The sequence below is a fragment of the Notolepis coatsorum genome, assembly GCF_963971535.1.
Source record: "Notolepis coatsorum genome assembly, chromosome: 1".
NCBI lineage: Eukaryota > Metazoa > Chordata > Actinopteri > Aulopiformes > Paralepididae > Notolepis > Notolepis coatsorum.
Window position 1 is genome coordinate 307,980,900 of NC_140165.1, and position 14,091 is coordinate 307,994,990.

Consider the following 14,091-nt stretch of genomic DNA (forward strand, 5'->3'; position numbering starts at 1 on the left):
CACTAATGTGTGGTTCTACATCCTTTGTTATGTGTTCTCAGGGCAGCCGTGTTGGTGGTCACGACTGCTCTCTAAACCCCCTGGATGACGGGCTGGTTAGAGCCTGTTCACATCATCATCTACGACCGTATTTAAAACAACAGATGTACAGAAGCTGGGTTTGCACAGTCAGGGACATGCCAGTGGCTCGTCTCGTCTGGTAATCCGGAGGTTCCCGGTTCGATTCCCGCTCCTCCCGGACAGCGTGTCGATCGAAGTGTCCTTGATTCAAGATTCAAGATGATTTATTGTCATGTGCGCACAGTTAAACAGACAGTTTGCCGTACAATGAAAAACGTAATTTGCTAGTCCGCCCCTTCACATAAAATCACACAGATCACACAACATACAAGCAAATGCTAAAAATAAGGAGATCTTAAAAAAAATTGTAGAAGATATATACAAGACACAATGTGCACGTTCCGTTCACAATGTAGCAAGACACTTAACCCCTGACTGCTCCCGGTGAGCGGGTCGGCACCTTGCATGAGGGTCGCCTCCGCCGTCGGTGTGTGAATGTGTGAGTGAACGGGTAAAATGTGAGGAACATATTGTAATGCGCCTTGGATAAAAGCTGCTATATAAATGCAGCCATTTACCATTTATGCCGTATATCATGTTATCTTTGAAACCCCATTGTTCTCTACCATCCCATTTTTCACAATTTCAGCGGATACAAAAATACATCCACCCCCTCTTCCTCTTCCTCTCTCTCCCTCTCTCTCCCTCTCTCTCTCTCTCTCTCTCTCTCTCTCTCTCTCTCTCTCTCTCTCTCTCTCTCTCTCTCTCTCTCTCTCTCTCTCTTCTCTCTCTCTCTCTCTCTCTCTCTCTCTCTCTCTCTCTCTCTCTCTCTTCCTGTCAGTCTGTTGGCTGTTTTGAGGTCTGGTAGACATCAGTAGATCACTCAGTAGATCACTTAGATCAGTCAGTAGATCACTCAGTAGATCACTCAGTAGATCACTCAGTAGATCAGTCAGTAGATCACTCAGTAGATCAGTCAGTAGATCAGTCAGTAGATCACTCAGTATCAGTCAGTAGATCACTCAGTAGGCCTGGTATGTTGACTTCTCCCAGAGACTATTGTATTTTAATTTAATTGCACTGTGCCCTGCTGGCATTAACTGTTTTGGTGCGTGCACACACACACACACACACACACACACACACACACACACACACACACACACACACACACACACACACACACACACACACACACACACACACACACACACACACACACACACACACACACACACACACACACACACACACACACACACACACACACACACACACACACACACACACACACACACACACACACACACACACACACACACACACACACACACACACACACACACACACACACACACACACACACACACACACACACACACACACTCACACACACAGACACACCCACAAACATATGCCGCCGCAAACACACATAGTTACACACTCACATGCATACACACACACACACACACACACACACACACACACACACACACACACACACACACACACACACACACACAAAAACACACACAAAAACACACAGACACACCCACAAACATATGCCGTCGTGAACACACGTAGGTACACGCGCTCATGCATGCATACACACACACACACACCACTACACAGATGAATGCACACACACACGCAAGCATGTGCACACACTTACATACAATCACACACCCACACAAACGGGCGGTTAGTTGGGTGATTTTCTGGTACAGTATTAGTGCCTTGGCATCAAACTCTCACTACCCAAGGCTTTACAGTATTTCTCAATGCAACCAACCACACACACACACTTAGACATACACACACTTACACATACACAGTTCAAGTTACAACATGTGCTCTTAACCCATTCCACACTGACGTGCAAGATTGTGGATATGATAATATCGAAATAATATCAAAACCGGTTGAGAAGGATTCATATTAATACAAGTAATTAATAATAATGAATTAATAAGAGTGTGTGTATTGCCATAGTTTCAAACTGTCCGCGTTGTCAATTTGATTCCACGTTGACGTTGAGCATCTGTTGCCGATTAGCGAGATGTGAACAACATGTTCCGAGGAATATGATCTCCCAAGTATTTTAATTTGAAATGCAGAAGTGTAGCGAATGCTCTGATTCAGCGTCTCAAATACGCCTTTCAAATGCAGAAGTATTATAGTTTAGTTACAGTTTAAATCCACCCATCAAATGTTTTGTAAAATGTTGCGATTGAATTTCTCCAGAAGGTGGAAGCCGAAGGAGGTTGGCACACACACACGCGCACACACACACACGCGCACACACACACACGCACACACGCACGCATGCACGCACACACGCACGCACGCACGCACGCACACACACACACACACACACACACACACACACACTCACACACACACACACGTGCACACACACACAAATGCACGCACACAAATGCACACACTCTCACACATACACACACACACTCTCACACACACACACACGCACACACACACACACACACACACGCACACACACACACACACACACACACACACACACACACAGGGTTCCAACCGCCCTACAGTAGCACACGCACACACACACAAACACATACACACTCTCACACATACACACACACACATACACACATACTCTCTCAACACGCATACACACACACACACACACACACACACACACACACAAACACACACATGCACACACACACACACACACACACACAGATGTGGTATTTGTCGTGGGCACGATTTAAGAAGTTCAGAAGGTATTGTGTAACATAAACACATCACTTTATGTATACAGTATAATTTCAACAATAATAAAGTGATACCAAACAATGACCTATTACAGTAAGACATTTGTTACCCCATATATAATTACTCTTGTGGACCAGTCCCTTACAAACTCCTCAAGACTGAGTCCCTCTTAAGACATCTGATTCTTGTCTCTTCGATGACAAAATGGACATGTGTTTTTTTTACTAAAACAGGGGGCTCTTCGTGTTAACCAGTGTTGTAATATCGTGAGGCGTGCAGCATACAAAGCCATTCTAAGAATGTACCGATACCTACGCTCACAATTGGAATCTAATCCCAGTACAAAATGGTGTGGATTTAGAAAATTATTATTTCAGGGCACGGCCACACAAGATGACTTGTACCACAGCTGCATTTCAGCCACAATGGAGAGCACAAAGGATCCTGTTTACACTGAATAGCTGGGGTTACATGTAGTGTAAATAATATTTATTGGGTCTCATAGGATTTGTTGGAACATGTAATTTGTCTTGCTTTCAATACAATTTAGCCACATCTCATCATCAAGATGGGACCCCCCCCCCCCCTAAGCTGTTTTACTATTGATGTTAAGAAAAAATATTTAATTAAAAGAAATATATATATTTAAAAAAAAATTGCATTTATTGCTTTTTACTACTGGGCAGTCCAGTAGTAGAGAGAGAGAGAGAGGAATAACGGGAGACAGAGTGTGGGGGAAGACATTTGGCAAATGACGCCGGGTCCGGGAATCGAACCCGGGTCGGCCGTGCCGCGACGCAGCGAGTTACATGGTTCGCCACTTGGGCGCCTGTTAAGAAACATTTGATCATAGATATAACTTATCCTTAGAGAAGAAGCTTCATTAGTATATTTTCCAAATACTTTTTATATATTGGTATGGATTGAATGTAACTCCTAAATTGTAAATAGCTGAATAATTGTACCTGATACATTTTATTTGAGTTTGCTTTGTAAGTACACAATATATTTTCAGTTTGTTTTCTTTTCTCTTCTCAAGTCTAGTTTTTATTTCTATTTCAGTTAACCAAAATCTTACAAAAAAGTTTTTTTCATACCTATTTTTTGTTTAGTTAACTATAATAACCCCAATACACACTCACACATACAACCATAAAAACACACATGTTGTACACATGCACACGCAAATACCCACACAGACAGAAGTACGTACAGTCAGTCCGAAACACACACACACACACACACACACACACACACACACACACACACACACACACACACACACACACACACACACACACACACACACACACACACACACACACACACACACACACACACACACACACACACACACACACACACACACACACACACACACACACACACACACACACACACACACACACACACACACACACACACACACACACACACACACACACACACCCTACAGTAGCTGTCTCTCAGAGTGGAGCAGTGTAAGCCTCATCTTTGGAGAGAGGAAGAGGCAAGATGAGCACTCAGACGAAAAGGGAAGTGAGTGAGATTTTTCCAACTTGTCTATATTCATCACATCCCACCTAACTCTGCTCACTTCACTTGTAGTTTAGTTTAGTTCAAGTTTATGTTTGGTTTGTTCGTGTATTCCCCACTCTGGTTTTTCCCTCTTCCAGCGTTTGCTGAGACGTATTCTTTTGTAATGTTAGTTTATGTGTTTAAGTGCTTAAGTAAATATCCTTTATCACAAACCCCCCCTCCCACCCACCCACCCCCTCCTAATGGACAGTCTCCTCCCCACCGTATGTATATATTGTCTCCCGCCCACCCACCCCCTCCTAATATACAGTCTCCTCCCCATCACATGTATATATTATCTGTTAGGATTCTGGGTAACAGTACTGTATATTTGCATATCGTATATGTCACAAATGTAACAGTACTTTATACCTGTATGTCATGTATGTCCCTATGTCATAAATGTCATGATGTCATGTATGTTGTGTATATGTCATAAATGTCACTAATTGAAAATGGGGGGGGACCCTGATGTAAACAAGACAAACGTCTTTCTCTGGTCTGCATCCCCTTAACAATTGTGTGTATGGAGCCGTACTGTATTGTACCCATTCTGCAATCTGTTAAATACAGTTTTCATTCATTCATTCATTCGCCCGCCTTGTTCTGCCTGCTTCCTCACCTAACTGTTTGCATATGGATCCCACCACCACTTCCAGTATGTCTAACCTTGACAATATTACCAGCTTTGACTCACATCCTGAGCATTGATTTCATTACGTGTTATTCTTATGGAATCGGCGGACGGGGGGTAAAAGAGACAAGTTGTCCCTGAGTGTGAACAGTGCGGTACACACTACACTGTAATAACCTAAGGCATTAATATGTCGTCGTTTTGTTATTTATAACACCGCGAGACTGATGATATGGTAGCTAGTTGTCACCACGGTGACTTAGGAGACAGATTGTGCAATAAACTGTACGATGAAGCAATGGATAATTGCTCCCGCGAGTATTGGTCGCTATATTGAAGCGCCGCTGGACAATCAAACGCTATGGACACCACGTGATCGCACGCACACATGCGTGCACGCACACATGCGTGCACGCACACACACACACAATGGTATCAGTGGTTATCCGTCAATAGTGTTGAAACTGTGTGCGGGATGGTTCCTTCAGGTCAAGGCTCTGACAACGCTGTCGATATGGCTTGAATAATCACCAGAACACATCACGTCACTGTGTGAGAGAGGGCTGGCAATATCTTCCCTGCGATTTATATCACAAATCCTTGCAATCAATACATGTGTGTGTGTGTGTGTGTGTGCGCCTGATCACCCATACAGTAGCTCGTAGCCTGTGTTTTACTCTGAATGGATTCGATTCGATTAGATGATTCTTTATTGTCTGTTGGTACAGAACAAGGGAGTTATTATCCCACCACTGCACCAGCATGCCGTCTAGGTACAGTACGTTGGAGTGTCGCTGTCGTCGTTCAGTAGGGCCAGTAGAAGTAGAAGTCGAAGTACACAATAAATCATGCAGTGTCAAAATAACACTATTCCCCAGCGTATTTAGTCCCACTCAGAATTGGTGTTAAATTGACTCTTGCTCTTGTGTTAAAATAATTGACAATAATTGTCTTTGATGAAATTGGTATACAGAAATACACCTTGCACAGATCCACACCCTATACCCTATCTTTATCTATAAGATAAAAATAGAACTTGAATCTCTAACATACATACATGCAGCATGATGTAGTGCGGATGCACTATCAAGGATTAACTGACTAATTCAAAGTGATGAAAACCATACATGGGAGACCTTCTAGGCAGGTGTATGTCTCCGAGAATGTCATTGATGCAGTAGACTAGAGCAGTGTTTCTCAACTGGTGGGTCGTGACCCAAAAGTGGGCCGCGGGGCCATTTTGAGTGGGTCGCGGATGTGTGGGGAAAAAAGTTACGTTTTTTTTTTTTTTTTACTACCTATCTTTGTGAAAGTGGCTTCTGAGCTCTGGTCCAGCTGAAGACAAAGCAGAGGAACAGATTGGACATTGAGCATGACCTCAGAGTTGCTTTGTCTACCATCACCCCAGACTTTGAGACTCTTGTCAGGAACAACATCCCATTAGTTCCCTGGGATGTTAAGCTAAGAAGTCTGCTAAGAAGCATATATTATTTATTATTATTATTATTATTTAATTTCATTGTGTTTTTAGCCCCTATTTGCACTTTTGTTGCAACCCCAGTTATCCCATTAGTTCCCCCAAACTTAGGTCTGTTATGTTAAGCTAAGAAATCTGCTAAGAAGCATATTATTTATTATTATTTAATTTCATTGTGTTTTTAGCCCCTAGTTGCACTTTTGTTGAACGTTTTTGTGTTTATTTCATGTTTTTAACAGTGCATAAAAGACTGTGTATTACTGCAAAAAAAGATTTTGAAATAATAATAATAATAATAATAATAATAATAATAATAATAATAATAATAAATCATAGTGGTTCAAAAATGTGGGTCGCGACTTAATGACTAAGGAAAATGTTGGGTCCCGAGGCTAGACCAGGTGAGAACCACTGGACTAGAGGGTGTAGAGGTGGTCTGATATTCCATCTGTTTTCCACAAAGACACCGCACTACATCATGCTGCTTAATGTATTGCATGTTTATAATGTATGTTAGAGATTCAAGTTCTATTTTTATCTCATAGATATGTGTGGATCTGTGCAAGTTGTATTTCTGTGCCAATTTCACCAAAGACAGTATGTCTAGTTGTCCCTGAGTGTGTACAGTGCGGTACACACTACACTGTAATAACCTAAGGCATTAATATGTCGTTGTTTTGTTATTTATAACACCGCGAGACTGATGATATGGCAGCTAGTTTTTTATATTTTTTTCTTACATTTTTATTAACATTTATAGACATACAACACTTAGACAATACTTACAATGACTTCAATCACATAACAATATACTGACATGGGTCCCTTGCATTTCTATGATATGGCCGCGTTCAGCCGCCCAGACCCCCATAAGATTGGCCCCCCCCCTCCCGCCATCCACTCCGAGAAATAGGACTCCCCCACATCCCAGGTCCGCCCCACGCGGGGCCGAGCACTCAGCGACACGGGTCCCTTGAATTAAATTGGGCTAGGCTCAGTAGAGGAGAGAGGGAAGGTACTCCCCCCCACCGAACCAAGCCTGCTACCTCCCATGTCACCAAGCACCCCACCCCACGCAGAACGACCCTACAACATACAAGACCCCACTCCCCTGGGCCAAACCGTGGAAACGATGGCCCCCTTCCCCGACAGTCCCCCCCACTGAGTTAAGCCTGTAGGACTCCCCCATATCCCAGGTCCGACACGCGCGGAGCTGAGCACCCAGCGACACAGGTCCCTTGAATTAAATTGGGCCAGGCCCAGTAGAGGAGAGGAGAGGGCACTCCCCCCCACCGAGCCAAGCCTGCTACCTCACCAATAACCCCACCCCACGGACACCGACACCACAACACACAAGACTCCACTGGGCAAAGCTCAGCAGCTCTGACCCCCATAAGAGAAACCCCGCCCTCTCGCCATCCTCCCCGAGAAACAGAACACCCCCATATCCCTGGTCAACCATGTGCGCCCCAAACGCCAGGTCCCCGGCCCACGAGATCCCCAAGCCCCGCAGAGGGCCAAAGCACCACGCCTCAATGGCCCCCCGACCCCCGCGACCCCAAGCCCGGTGCCTCCCCGGCCCGGCGACCAGACCGTCCAGGCCACGACAGCCGAGGGCCCCAAGGAACCCCACCCCACCCATACCGACCCCAAAACACGCAAGGCCCCCTTCTCCCGGGTCGATCCGCGGGAACGATGGCCTCTCCTCCCGACATTCCCCCCCACTGAACAAAGCCCGCCCACTTCTGTACCTCCCATGTCACTGATATCACTATGTACATTTATAGCAACCGCTATTCTAACATGACTTAAAAAATTTAAATTAAAACAAAATAAGCTATATAATTGGCACTTCCCAGGTTTTGCCCCTGTTGGCGGGTTGGAGGGGAATCAGCTCTCCTAGGGAAAGCCCCCCCCCCCTAGTGACGGAGTTATCCCCAATGGAGATTCTCCTAAGCCCCTATTATTGTCCAACATTTTCTTAAATGTTTGTCCTTCACAAATGACCATGTGCACATTTAAAGCAACTGCTATTCTAAGAAAATTAAAAAAATCTACATTTGGTGCTTCCAAGGTATTAGAGGATCCTAATTGTATCCCTCTGTTCCCTGATTGTGGGTGGGGAGTAGTGGCTCTCCTAATGAGAGGGCTCCCCCTAGTGGCGAGGAAACCTCATGTGACGGTTCCCCCCTGCTCACTATATAAGTCCAACATTTGTTCTGTGAACGGCCTCAGAGCTCCCGGTCAATGCTCTGAATTTGTCTTTCTTATGTTCGTGTTTATTTGTATTGTGTGTCACGTGTAATCCTGTAGTTCCTTCATATCAGTCCAACGTGTATTATTCCCCAATATGTTTCCTAATCAGCGTGTCCCTTTAAAAAAAAATATATATCAAATCGTTTGACTATAACGTGTGTATTGTAAATCATAGTATTAATTATTCTAAATTCTGGTGTTATAGTTTTCTTATACATCCTGGGTTAACTCTTCAATTATCTTTCCTCTGTTGCATCTATTCTCATCCCCAGGTCCCCTGTGTGTGTGTTTGTATTGGGTACTCTTACACATTGATTTTGTCTTGTATCCTTCCTTGGATCACCGTGGCCCGTCATGCCCCTTTCTCGTGTCCCTTTGTCGTTCTTCATAGTTGATCTTCTTTGAATCAGTTCAGGTCCCCTCTTTTCCTCTTTCTGTCCTCCTCCCCTCATCCTCGTCTCTCGGTTCTGGTCCACCTGCGCGCCTTCTCCTCCTGCGTCAGCGTGAGCCTCTCTCCTTCACCTCCCGGCACCTCCTCTCCGCACCCTCGCCACCTCCTGCGCGTTGTTGGGACCTGATTCCTTTCTTTTTCAGAATTTTCTTTATTGCTACATTGCTCCCACGTTTTATTGCCACCTCTGTTGAATTCTTCCATGTTACATTGTATGCTCCGCATTGCTTCTAATTAGGGATGCTTGATATTGGCTTTTTTACCGATACCGATATACCGATATTGTCCAACTCTTAATTTCCGATACCGATATCAACCGATATCAACCGATACCGATATATGCAGGGTTCCTCCACCCAAAAATGGAATAATTTCAGGTAATTAACATTACATATCTCTTGTTGTGGAATTAACACAACATTATGCATACTTTTGACAATAAATAAAATCAGAATTTGTTCTTACTTGCTTGCCTGGGTAAATAAAGGTTATAGAAATGTAAAAAAAAAAAAAAAAAAAAAAAATTAAATGCCGATATCGGCCGATAATATCGGTAGGCCGATAATATCGGACATCCCTACTTCTAATCCAATCTGCGTGGTGGCCTGGTTAGCCTCTATGTTAGCTCGCAAGCTAGCTCGTATGTTAGCCTGTAGCTTCTCTACCCATCCGGGTATCTCTGCATTGACATTCAGCGTCCCGCTAGCTTGTTCTACCTGTTGCGCCATTGCCTCGTGTTGCGTCTTTTCCATCGGTGTATTTACTTCATCTGGGGTCGTTCTTCTTTCATTTGTCCTCGTGTTCGTTGTTTCTTCCTTGTTTTGTCCTTGAATCCTCACTTTTTATTTCGTTTTGAATTGTTTTACTTCCTTTTTTTGATATTCATTGATCGGGAGCTCTTTCATGTGGCTGCTCACCTGAACGTCGCAAACCGGAAGTCCCAGTGTAGAGAGGATGAACAGCACCAGGGGGCTCACACAGCCCGGTGGTGTAGAGAGGATGAACAGCACCAGGGGGCTCACACAGCCCGGTGGTGTAGAGAGGATGAACAGCACCAGGGGGCTCACACAGCCCGGTGGTGTAGAGAGAATGAACAGCACCAGGGGGCTCACACAGCCCGGTGGTGTAGAGAGGATGAACAGCACCAGGGGGCTCACACAGCCCGGTGGTGTAGAGAGGATGAACAGCACCAGGGGGCTCACACAGCCCGGTGGTGTAGAGAGGATGAACAGCACCAGGGGGCTCACACAGCCCGGTGGTGTAGAGAGGATGAACAGCACCAGGGGGCTCACACAGCCCGGTGGTGTAGAGAGGATGAACAGCACCAGGGGGCTCACACAGCCCGGTGGTGTAGAGAGGATGGACAGCACCAGGGGGCTCACACAGCCCTGTGGTGTAGAGAGGATGAACAGCACCAGGGGGCTCACACAGCCCTGTGGTGTAGAGAGGATGAACAGCACCAGGGGGCTCACACAGCCCGGTGGTGTAGAGAGGACGAACAGCACCAGGGGGCTCACACAGCCCTGTGGTGTAGAGAGGATGAACAGCACCAGGGGGCTCACACAGCCCTGTGGTGTAGAGAGGATGAACAGCACCAGGGGGCTCACACAGCCCTGTGGTGTAGAGAGGATGAACAGCAGCAGAGAGCTCACACAGCCCTAATGCACATATAAAAAATGTCACCAAAATTGCATTCTTCCATCTTCGTAATATCGCAAAAATTCGCCCCATTTTAACTCTGGCTGATGCTGAAACCCTGATTCATGCTTTTGTCTCATCACGTCTGGACTACTGTAATGCACTTTTTTCAGGCCTACCTAATTCAAGCATCAAAAATCTTCAACTCGTGCAAAATGCGGCTGCACAGATACTAACTAGAACTAGAAAATTTGATCACATCACACGAGTTTTGTCCGCCCTACACTGGCTTCCTATCCAAGCCCGATCTGACTTTAAAGTGCTACTCCTCACCTACAAAATTTTAAATGGGCTTGCACCGCTCTATCTATCCGATCTCATCTCCCGATACTCGCCCGCTCGTGCTCTGCGCTCACAAAATGCGGGGCTTCTATCGATCCCTAGGGTTAAAAAGAAATCCGCCGGCCACAGAGCCTTTGTCTACCGCGCTCCCTACCTGTGGAACAAATTACCTGCCGTCATCAGGGGTGCCTGCTCTGTCGAAGCTTTTAAATCCCTGCTTAAGACTCATCTTTTCTCTCTCTCCTTCAACCTACCCTGATCTCACCTGGTCGGGGACTGACCTTTAGATTAATCTGTCTAGTTTAGTTAGGGTACAGGGTACTACATGGTACTACAGGGTACTACATGGTACTACATGGCACTACAGGGTACTACATGGTACTACATGGCACTACATGGTACTACATGGCACTACATGGCACTACAGGGTACTACATGGTACTACATGGTACTACAGGGCACTACAGGGTACTACATGGCACTACAGGGTACTACAGGGTACTACATGGCACTACAGGGTACTACAGGGTACTACATGGCACTACAGGGTACTACATGGTACTACATGGCACTACAGGGTACTACATGTCTGCTCTTTTGCAGCACCACAAACATGGGAACTCTCTAACTCTTCTGCCCCCCCTCCCCCCTTCCCCCCCTCCCTCCCCCCTCCCTCCCCCCTCCCCCCCTCCCCTCCCCCATCTCTCTGAGTGCCCGTCTCCTAGCGCTGACTAAGGTGATGGATGCCTCGGGGTCAAGATTGCAGTGACTGCTCTACATGCACCTCCGAGGCCTTGGATCAGTTATTTACCGTCGTCTGTCCGTGGTCCTGTCAACTGATTAACAGTATTAACAGACTGTTAACAGATTAACAGTCAACGCGGTTTCATTGCTGGGTTAAGTACTTCTATTCTATTCACATAATATGCTTACTTCATATATCTACTCCATTCACATATATGCTTACCACTTGTATCTATTGCTATGTCCGCCCACTACAATCACATGAGCTGTCTAACGCCTGTCCCGTCTCCCTGTCTCCCTGTGAGTTGCTGTCCTGGAGTGCTGACCGGAGTGTCGGACGTCCCGTGATGAAGGCCGGGAGGCTGCGACCCCCTCTGCGTGCCCCCCTGTCTCCGGAGGTCTCGTAGTGGTGACCGGACGTCCCGCGATGATGTCTGGGAGTTCGCGACCCTCTCTGCGCCGCCCCCTATCTCCCTGTCTCCGGCTGTCCCTGAGCAATGACCGGAGTGTTGAATGTCCCGTGACTAAGACGGGGAGGACGTGACCCTCTTTGCGCCGCCCCTGTGCCTCAAATAGATCCGCTATCAGCTCTATCTTTAATCTTTCAAAATGTTCATTTGCTATCGCTATTAGCTCTATCTTTAATCTTTCAAAATGTTCAGTTGCTATTGCATGCACTCATCTGTGTTTCACTACACACATGAGTGCATGCTTACCAACTGTCCGTCTGCAACACTACTATCACCAACATCTAAGAAGGGAGATCCCCCCTTGAATGGCCCTTCTAAGGTTTCTCTCCTCCACACTGCCTGTGGAGCTTTTTTCCCTATTGTTAGGTTTTAGTGAGTTTTTCCTTACCTTCGCGTGGGGTATGTCTGGGAGTGCTTGCATTCTTTCATTTATTTGCATTTATCATAAATTTTTTGGACCTTATGGTGTTCTTTTTCTGTTCTTGACTTATTGTTATGTTTTCTTCTTGACTTGTTTAAAGAAGACCTGTACGGCCCATGGGGACATTAACGTGTATTGTCGGGCCTTATAAATAAATTTGATTTGATTTGATTTGATTTGTGTAGAGCAGCGGTTCTCAAACTACGGGTCGCAAACCAAATTTGGGTCGCGGTAGGTGACAGTGGGAAAAAATTTGGAATTATTATTATTATGTTCTGGCAACATATTTTGGCTAAATATGCCTCGTTTTATAAATGTGTATTGATAACATAGTGCTGTAATTACATATTATAATATATGTAATAATATATTTATTATATATTTATAATAAATATGAATGATCAAGTTCAACAACGTGTGCTTTTATTTTGATATTCCTTATCTCCACGCTGAAATTACGCGATACATTAACACTTTGAGTGCCAGCCACGATAAATCTTGTTAGTTCATGCCATGCGTTGAGTGCCAGGAACGAGAAATCTCGTTATTTAATCGTTATTTTTTTTATTATCGATTTCCATTCATTTTCATCAATCTAGCCACACGTTACCACTGGGACTCTGTCTGAGTTTGAACAGGGAAAATAGTAAAAATACCGCCCCCTATCGTCTGCCGGATAGTAATGCACACTTTGGATTGGATTGAATGAAAACGCATGGGGAAAAGAAAGTCCGGAATCCACATTTTACTTGTCAGGCATGTAATCCGAAGGTTGAAGGTTGAAGGTTTTTATTTAGACACAAAACATACAGATTATTACTCTATTATACATTTTTGTCAAGGATAGGAACGAAAAAGGCGCAATGACTTCAGATTCAGATTCAGATTCAGATTCAGATTCCTTTATTGAGCCATTTGTGTAAAACACATTGGTAATTGATGCAGCAATACAGTGTATGCATTTTCTTTATTTTTTCACAGTAAACAAACACCAACACAGACAAGAAACGAAACAGTGCAGTGGGGGATTAATCAATAAATAAAATACATATATATATATAAAGTGAAGAGTGCAGAGATCCAGTACATCGTTGTCCTTGGATGTCAAGGATGCTTGAAACAACACATACAACTCATTACAGGAAATCAATCACAATTATACATTTGCATAGTAATAATGGCACAACCCTAAATTAATACAAACAAAGCACATTTGTTGCTACAATGTTCTTCTAGCCGAGAATCCGTGTGTCTCAGGAA